Genomic DNA, 10,000 nt, shown 5'->3' on the forward strand with positions numbered 1-10,000 from the left:
ACGGAGATCATATACCTTCCACCACCATGCCGAGAAAAACTCTTCTATGGGGTTGAGGAATGGAGAGTATGGTGGAAGATATAGGATGGTGAATTGTGGATGTTGCTGAAACCAGTTCTGAACCAGAGCAGAGCGCTGGTTCGAGAAGACACATTGTCCCAAAGACACATTGACACATTGTCCCAAACAACAATGTATTGTATATGATCGATTTGATTTGCTGCTGTTATCTTGTGCAATTGGTCCAAGAATGTAAGTATGAGTGCTGTGTTGTGAAGGCCCATATGGACATGGCGGTGGAGGACTCCATTCTGTGTAACGGCTGCACAGAGTGTTATATTACCCCCACGTTGCCCTGGGACATTGACTATAGCCCTGAGGCCAATGATGTATCTTCCCCTCCTTCGTGTTCTCGTCAGGTTGAACCCAGCCTCATCTACATATATGAACTCATGCTGGATCTCCTCTCCATCCATTCGTAAAACTCTCTGAGGAACAATGTCATGCAAAATTGTGTAGTTCAGTGTAGATATGATGTTGATATGATGATATTTTTACAATACACTGTATCTATTTTGGAGTCGAAATGTTATCACACTTGCCACTGTGTATCGGCTTAGATTTGGCTGTACTCGCAGTCCAGCCTCCCTCAGCGTCAGGCCGTGGTTGACAAGGTGGTCAACCAGTGTTGCGCGGATCTCATTTGTCAGATTCGGTCCTCTTTGAGCACCTTCTTGTCTTCCTCTTCCTCTTCCTCTACCTCTACCTCTACCTATACCTCCAGCATGGCCTCCATCTCTTCCTCTTCTTCTGTTGATTCCTTCTCTGTTGATTCCTCTTCCTCGCCTTCCTCCTCCTCCTTCTCGTTCTGCTCGTTCTCCTCCTCGTCTTACTCTTTCTCTGACTCTTTACATTGTGCTTGAAGAGATATGAACTCACCTGCTGCTTTTTATATTCAATTCAAGTTCAATTCAATTCAAGTTTATTTGTATAGCGCTTTTTACAATAGAAATTGTCTCAAAGCAGCTTTACAGAACATAAACATAGAGCAGAAGGTAAACATATATTATAGTGCTTATACACCTGATCGGTGTGTCTACAATTAAGCAAACAAGTGTTTGCACACCTGATGACTGTGTTGACCCGACTGGTTGGACGGTGCAGTAATTTGACAGTCAGTGCTTTGGTATTGCATGGAAGTGACTTCATGATAGATTTTTGTGTGTAATGTATGTTAAGTGTGTTTAGTGTCTATAGAGCAGAGGTCACATTTCCAGTAACCTCATCTACCCTCCTCTGTTGTGTGAGTCTCAAACAGTGGTGGTAGGTGGGCTCTGGAATTGCCAGTCTGCTGTAAAGAAAGCGGATTTGATCTCTGCTTTAACTTCCCATTACTCCTTTGATTTTCTTGAGCTAACAGAGACCTGGACATCCCCACAGAACACTGCTACACCAGCTGCTTTATCCTCTGCCTATGCTTTCCCTCACTCACCATGAGAAACAGGCAGGGGTGGTGGTACAGGTTTATTGTTGTCAAGGAGATGTTGTTTTACACCTCTCCACTTGTCTCATTTAACCATCTCCTCTTTTGAATTCCATGCCATTTCAGTTACCTCTCCAATCAACCTTGTTATCATTGCTGTCTACTGCCCTCCTGGTCCCCTAGGTGAGTTCCTGGAAGAAATGGACACACTGCTTAGTACTTTCCCTTCTGATAGCACCCCTCTGACAGTGCTTGTCAATTTCAACCTCACCTCTGACAAGCGTCGATCTTCTTCCCTCCTGACTCTTCTGGACTTGTTCGCCCTGACACTCAACAACTACATCCACACACACACAAAGGAGGCAATGTCCTGGACCTGGTTTTCACCCGTCCTTCCCCAGCTACAGACATGACTGCTACCCCACTACACATCTCCGATCATCACCTGGTATCCTTCACCATCACTCTCCATACCCTACACATCTCCTACCTCTCACCCCCTCTCTCTTACCTGCCACAACCTCTACTCTGTCTCTCCTTCTTCTGTACTTTCTGGCACTCTTTCTTCTCTTCCTGATCCTGCGTATTTCCTCACTACCCTTGGACTCAGCCACAGATACTTTCCTCCTCTCTTTCCTCAACCATGGACTTTCTCTGCCCTCTGTTCACAAAACCCGAGAAAACTTCTTGTTCTGCTCCTTGGCTTTCAAATGTTTTGTGCAACAATCAAAGAGAGCTAAGTTCGTCCAAGAGAAAGTGGAAGAAATCACAATTTGATGCAAGATGCGATTTCTGCCAAGACTTCCTTCTACAAGGAAAGCTTGTAGAGATTTTACAACTCATCCCTTCTTGCAATCCTACCACCTGCCCATTGGATCCACTCCATTCCATTATTCTCCAGACCATCTCGCAAGACCTTCTGCCCTTCGTTACCAGTATCATCAATAGAGACATAGCATCTGGTCAGGTACCAACTACTTTCAAGAGAGCAAGGGTTATTCCCATCCTAAAGAAACCTGCTCTTGATCCATCAGACATCAGTAACTACTGACTGGTATCACTTCTTTTGTTTCTTTCAAAAATTCTTAAATGCATTGTCTATAATCAACTGCTGTCTATCAACTGTCTGCCTCTCCCAGAACAACCTCCAATATCCCGACCAGTCTGGCTTTAAAGCTTTAAATGTCCTTGTGGACATCACCGTGCACAAGAGGCTCTTGCTGGCCTTCACCATGCTCATGGTAGTGATGGCCAGCCAACTCATCCAGTCTGGCAATCCTACCACCTTCCCATTGGACCGACAGCGCCACATCACTGTGCACAAGAGGCTCTTGCTGGCCTTCACCATGTCCATCCTCACGCTCATGGTAGTGACGGCCAGCCAACTCATCCAGTCTGGCAATCCTACCACCTTCCCATTGGGCCGACAGTGCCACATCACCGTGCACAAGAGGCTCGTGCCAGCCTTCACCATGTCCATCCTCACACTCATGGTAGTGACGGCCGTCGCCGTGACGCTGGCCCTCGGCTTTCAGAAATGCAGCAGCGGTGGTGAGAACTAAGTTCCGCCCGAGAACACGGTCTCCAATCGGTCACGAAACAGGAGCAGCAAACAGACAGGCAGAGATTCTACAAGTACAGCTTAATATTTTGGCCAAGTCAAAAGTTTGTGCACCCCATGTTTGATCTTATACCGAAGTATAAATGTTTTAGGATGAATGGACAGAGACGTGTCTGAGTCAGTGTGACAAAACAATCACGTGTCTAATCACAAGTTAGATTATCATAACGACTTCCACGTTATCCTTCAGACGTGCATCGGACACGTGAATCTAGTCAGATTAGACTGTTTGTTTTAATCTCAGCATCAATTCCACACAGTTCTCCAGCCTCCATCTTTCTCAGTGTTTAGTATAAACAGACGTTCTTCAATTTGCAGAGCACTAATGATTAATCTCCATCACACATTTAGCTGCTGCGCTGCTGCGCTACGCCTCTCTGTGGAGATTCACCTCCTGCTCATCACTCTATCTGTGTGTGTGTGTTCAGCTCTCTGTTCTCCATATGGCAGCACTTTGTAACAGGGGAAAAATAGCAGTAATATTCCATATTTCATATTTCATCTGTACAGGAAGCTCTGGCCACAAAACATCAGAGAGATTCTTTCTTTGTGCTTCTTCTCTGATCCAGAATAACCTATTCTATATTTCATCGAACGTGTTTAAGACGTAAAACACATTTATACTGTGTAACTAAATCTCTAAGTCTCACTCTTTTAATTTAGAAGCCTGACTGTCAGCTTCTGATCATATTTCTAGCTCCATGTAAGGTTCTCTCCTTGCTGTGCTTTAGACACAAGCTCTGTTTTTATTTCCTTTGTAATAAGAGACGAGCGAACATTAAACCCAGTCGTCAGATTTTATTCGTTTTATTCGCACAGGGCCATATTCAGACTGGAGTTATGTGAAGGTGTTGAGGATTTAATAGTGAAATGACAGGCCTCAGGATTCACACCTCAGATATACAGTATCTGACGGAAGTAAGTACACCCCTCAAATTTTACGTAAATATTTTATTATGCCTTTCCATGTGACAACACTGAAGAAATGACACTGTGCTACAATGTAAAGTAGTGAGTGTTCAGCTTGTATAACAGTGTACATTTGCTGTCCTCTCAAAACAACTCGACACACAGCCATTGATGTCTAAACCGCTGGACACAAAAGTGAGTACACCCCTAAGTGAAAATGTAAAAATCGGGCCCAAAGTCTCAATATTTTGTGGCCACCATTATTTTCCAGCACTGCCTTAACCCTCTTGGGCATGGAGTAAACCAGAGCATCACAGGTTGCCACTGGAGCCCTCATGACGACATCACGGAGCTGGTGAATGTTATGCCCCTTTTCCACCGAGGCAGTTCGAGTGCTGGTTCTGAGCCAGAGCCTAATTTAGAACCAGTTCTTGCTCCGAACCAGGAAAAGTGGTTCTTAAGTAGCACCAAAACGTTGCTGGTCTAGACTTAAGAACCGCTTGTGTCAGGGGCTGTGGGCGGGGCTGTGGGCGGGGCTACTGTTAGCGCATTTGATAATGTACCTTAAGTATACTAATGTTTAATACACTTTTACTTTACCACAGTATGATCACTTATCAACACACATGATAGTAGGTAGCTACATGCTAAGGCTAAATTTTTTTTCTGTGTTAACGATAAAATAACGTTATGTACTTTATCGATTACAACCTCCGTTTATACAGATTACACGGAGCCGCACGTACACGTTTTATTCGCCGCTAATGTCGGTTCACAAAGCCATGAGCATTAACAGTAAAGTAATATCCGCCATTGTTGTTGTGTTTGTGTTTGTCGCTGCTGCGCAAACGTTGCTGGGACACGTGACACATATACAGTGACGTCACACTCGGCGCTGTGATGCTCTCTAGCTGGTGGAAAGGCAAACCGGTTCTTAGAAGGTTCGCCAGTGGAACCAACTTTGAACCCGCTAGCTCTGAACCAGGACCCGGTTCTTTCCGGTGGAAAAGAGGCATAAGAGACCTTGTGCTCCTTCACCTTCCGTTTGAGGATTCACCACAGATGCTCAATTGGTGATGCTTAGCCGGTCCATCATCTTTACCCTTATCTTTAGCAAGGCAGTGGTTGTCTTGGGGTCGTTATCATGTTATAATACTGCCCTGTGGCCCAGTCTCCAAAGGGAAAGGATTATGCTCTGCTTCAGTATGTCACCGATGTCACCGGTTCCTCACCGCTGCTTTAAACACATCCGTTTTCATGTGGTTGGTATTTACGACTCGGTAATAAAAGTAAACCTTGTAGATGCCAAAACCCAAAGGAAACTGCAGACATTTAATACACGGATGTACACACACTCACACTCTGTCTTTAATAAGCAGGTGAAGTGCAGCATGTTTCTCTTTCTTTATAGATTCAGATGCTAAACACTTTTCCTGTTGTGTGATACTGAAAAAAAATCACACAAGGAATTTATTTATTTTCCTCATTTCCGCCACATGCTGAGTGTTATTATCTCTCCTCTGGGTGTGCTAACAACCTCGACATGCTCAGTGCTAAAGCAGGCTTAAACACACACACACACACACACACACACACACACACACACACACACACACACACACACACACACACACACACACACACACACACACACACACACACACACACGGAGTGCTTTTAAAGCAGTGTGAGACACCACTATGATAATCTCCATGTCAGGAGATAAAGGCAGCGCGATTAAAGAGGCGTTTTTGAGGTGATGGCAGCAGCGTAACAATAAAACGATGAATTTATCTTCTCTCTGCTCCTCTTCTCACCACGTCCTCCAGCTCAGTTATGTTTTCTCAGTTACCAATTATTTTGTCATGCAGGAACCAAGCAGAACCGGACTGCTGCAGTTCTACATTATCTCCAAAGAATCAGTTCAGGGCTGATGAGAAACTGCAAAAAGAAGTCAGGACATTGCTTTAAGACTACACGAGAAACCCAGAGTCCACTATAATACCATTAATTTGGTCTAACTGATTATTTATCATCTGTCTCAATGTAATATTCCAGTAACATGCCTTATAGTCACAGACTCACATAATCACGTAGTCACATAGTTACAGACTCATATTGTCACAGACTCTCAAGGTCACATAGTCACAGACTCTCAAGGTCACATAGTCACAGACTCTCATAGTCACAGACTCACAATGTCACATAGTCACAGACTCTCATAGTCACAGACTCACAATGTCACATAGTCACAGACTCTCATAGTCACAGACTCACAATGTCACATAGTCACAGACTCTCATAGTCACAGACTCACAATTTCACATAGTCACAGACTCTCATAGTCACAGACTCTCATAGTCACAGACTCACAATTTCACATAGTCACAGACTCTCATAGTCACAGACTCACAATGTCACAGATTCACAATGTCACAGACTCACAATGTCACATAGTCACAGACTCTCATAGTCACAGACTCACAATGTCACATAGTCACAGACTCTCATAGCCACAGGCTCTCATAGTCACAGACTCATAATGTCACAGATTCACAATGTCACAGACTCACAATGTCACATAGCCACAGGCTCTCATAGTCACAGACTCACAATGTCACAGATTCACAATGTCACAGACTCACAATGTCACATAGCCACAGGCTCTCATAGTCACAGACTCACAATGTCACAGATTCACAATGTCACAGACTCACAATGTCACATAGCCACAGGCTCTCATAGTCACAGACTCACAATGTCAGTCACAGACTTATATTCACAGACTCTCACAGTCAAAGATGCTCATAGTCACAGACTCAAAAGGTCACAGTCAACAGATTCACATAGTCACAAAGTCACAGGCTCACACACTCACATAGTCTCAGACTTCTAAAGTCACACACTCACACAGCCACAAACACAAATAGTCACAGACTAACAGTGTCACAGAACTAAAGAGTCCCAGACTTAAAGACTCACAGAGTCTCAGACTCAAATAGCCACAGACTAACAGCGTCACAGACTTAAATAGTCAGAGGGTCACAGAGTCACAGATTCAAATAGCCACGGACCTAAAGAGTCACAGGAGTAAAGAGTCACAGGAGTAAAGAGTCACAGGAGTAAGAGTCACAGGAGTAAAGAGTCACAGGAGTAAGAGTCACAGGAGTAAAGAGTCACAGGAGTAAAGAGTCACAGGAGTAAGAGTCACAGGAGTAAAGAGTCACAGGAGTAAGAGTCACAGGAGTAAAGAGTCACAGGGTGACTCATGGACTCATGAATAAAATACTCTGAGAACAGAATTACAAAAATGACTATGCATGTAAGTAAGGAAAAAAATGCATTTACTGAGAACCACACACACACACACACACACACACACACACACACACACACACACACACACACACACACACACACACACACAAAAGAAACAAACAAGAAGGACAGATTGAGGAACTATAATTAAGTGTCTTTTCAGGTACAGTTTTAGTCCTTGGTGAGAAACAAGCTGTTTGCTGTACGAGGTCAAAATCTGTTTTCCGCTCCGTTCTCTGTCGGCCTTGCTGACGTTTGGGATGTTGAGTATTTATTATTTAAAACTTAAATTGAATGAATTCTTAATGCTCCACTCCACATGGAGAAACACGGTTGGGGTAGCTGACGACAGCTGTTTAAAAAAAAATGTTTATTAAAATGTTGTCATCCATCCAGCGTGAGGGGTTTCATCATTCTGTGGAACAGGTTACGTCACAGACAAGACGAGTCTGAAGCTCCAAAGCATGTGGTCAGAATTATTTTTACATGTTTAAGATGCAGCTTTAGCTGCAGGACACCGGACACGCTGCGTAATACAGACGACTGTGTCATATTTTACACAGATATGTTTCCTAAACCTGGTCTGATATGTGGAGGTTTCCCAGCTCCAATCTGCACGCTTGAAAGTTTTACGTCTTTTAGAAACACGCCGATCTAGAACAGCAAGATATTCATTCATTCATTCATCCATTCATGCATTCATTTTCTACCGCTTATCCAAACTACCTCGGGTCACGGGGAGCCTGTACCTATCTCAGAGGCGTCATCGGGCATCGAGGCAGGATACACCCTGGAAGGAGTGCCAACCCATCACAGGGCACACACACTCTCTCATTCACTCACATACTCACTCACATTGGCATCCAGAGATGCCAATCAACCTACCATGCATGTCTTTGGACCGGGGGAGGAAACCGGAGTACCCGGAGGAAACCCCCGAGGCACGGGGAGAACATGCAAACTCCACACACACAAGGTGGAGGCGGGAATCGAACCCCCAACCCTGGAAGTGTGAGGCGAACGTGCTAACCACTAAGCCACCGTGCCCCCCCCGACAACAAGATATATATGGAGATATTTATATATGTGATGCAATATGGTTTAGATTTAGAGTCAGAAAGTGGACACACTTGAGCTGCTGCCATAGAAACGTGTCTCCGATTTGCACTTTTATTAAAACTGCAGAAATATTTTCAGAGCCGCGGCCTTCCGCTGTTTCCTTCCAGTCTGTGTGTTACGGCATATTGTGTGAATCAGAGCCCTGAGGAATACCCTCTTCCTGTGTGTGTGTGTGTGTGTGTGTGTGTGTGTGTGTGTGTGTGTGTGTGTGTGTGGGCTGGTGGATGAGTTGATTTGGAGAGTTTTAAGACACTTCATTCTGTTCCACTCGTCCGTGAGCTACGAGCCGTGCAGATCCTCAGAGCTTCGTCTGGTGTCATTATCCTCCAGTCGATAACAGACTCAGAGCCGCTCTATTCCAGTCCAATTAACTCCATTAGAGTCCCGAGACAAAAAAATGGAGAAATGACCAGCATGTGGAAACTCATGACTAATTAATTCTCCCCAAGGATGAATAATTCTGAATCAATTTGCATCCTGTGTGTTTTATCACTTCACCTCAGACTGCCTTTAAATCAGGAATATTTCTATACATTCAGTTCATATAGAAGTGAAAAGTGACGTAGGAGCTGATGTGGAACAAGGACCTGCTGTGTGTGTGTGTGTGTGTGTGTGTGTGTGTGTGTGTGTGTGTGTGTGTGTGTGTGTGTGTGTGTGTGTGTGTGTGTGTTTTGGCTGGATTAATGGAGGTGCAGATGTTGGTACTGCTGTGTGTGTGTGTGTGTGTGTGTGTGTGTGTGTGTGTGTGTGTGTGTGTGTGTGTGTGTGTGTGTGTGTGTTCTGGCTGGATTAATGGAGGTGCAGATGTTGGTGCTGCTGTTTTAGAACCATCATTTTTTACAGAGGGAACGTGTGACACCTCGTATTCTTTCGCTCTCCTTCTCTCTTTATTTCTCTCTCTCTGTTCGGTGATAAAATGCTGCCAGCTGTAGAGTCACACACCGTCAAAACAAACACCCCAGACGTGTCGGACAGGAGCAGAGAAGTTTAGAGACAGGAAATAAGAATGAAGGTGTTGTTGGGGGAAGATCTCCTGGATGTCCAGGTGACAGCTTAATGTCCTGGACGTGTCTCTCGCTATCAGTGGAGTCGCTTCTCCTGTTTCACTGATTCGGTTCCGAGTCGGATTCGTTCTGATGAATCGGATCTTGACGTGGCTCGGCCAGGTGGATTCGCTGACTCTTTCCTTCATGTGAAATGTAATCAGATGAGATCGGATCAGATCAGATTCTGGTCTTCGCTAAAGTGCACAGTGAAGCTACTCCGAACGCAGCGATCAGATCAGACTTTCATTTCATTTCATTTGAGAACAATTTCACAACAGAAACAGGAACATTGGCAGCAGTTTGTCCGTGCAGGTGACTGATGAGTTCTGAGCTTGAAGAACTTTTGCTCTTCATCTTCCTCAGGAGCATCAGCTTCATTTAAACTCCTTAATATCAGATAAACAACTAACAAACTTTATTGTGTGTGTGTGTGTGTGTGTGTGTGTGTGTGTGTGTGTGTGTGTGTGTGTGTGTGTGTGTGTGTGTGTGTGTGTGTGTGTGTGT

This window comes from Tachysurus fulvidraco, chromosome 19 (assembly GCF_022655615.1).
Source record: "Tachysurus fulvidraco isolate hzauxx_2018 chromosome 19, HZAU_PFXX_2.0, whole genome shotgun sequence".
Classification (NCBI taxonomy): Eukaryota; Metazoa; Chordata; class Actinopteri; order Siluriformes; family Bagridae; genus Tachysurus; species Tachysurus fulvidraco.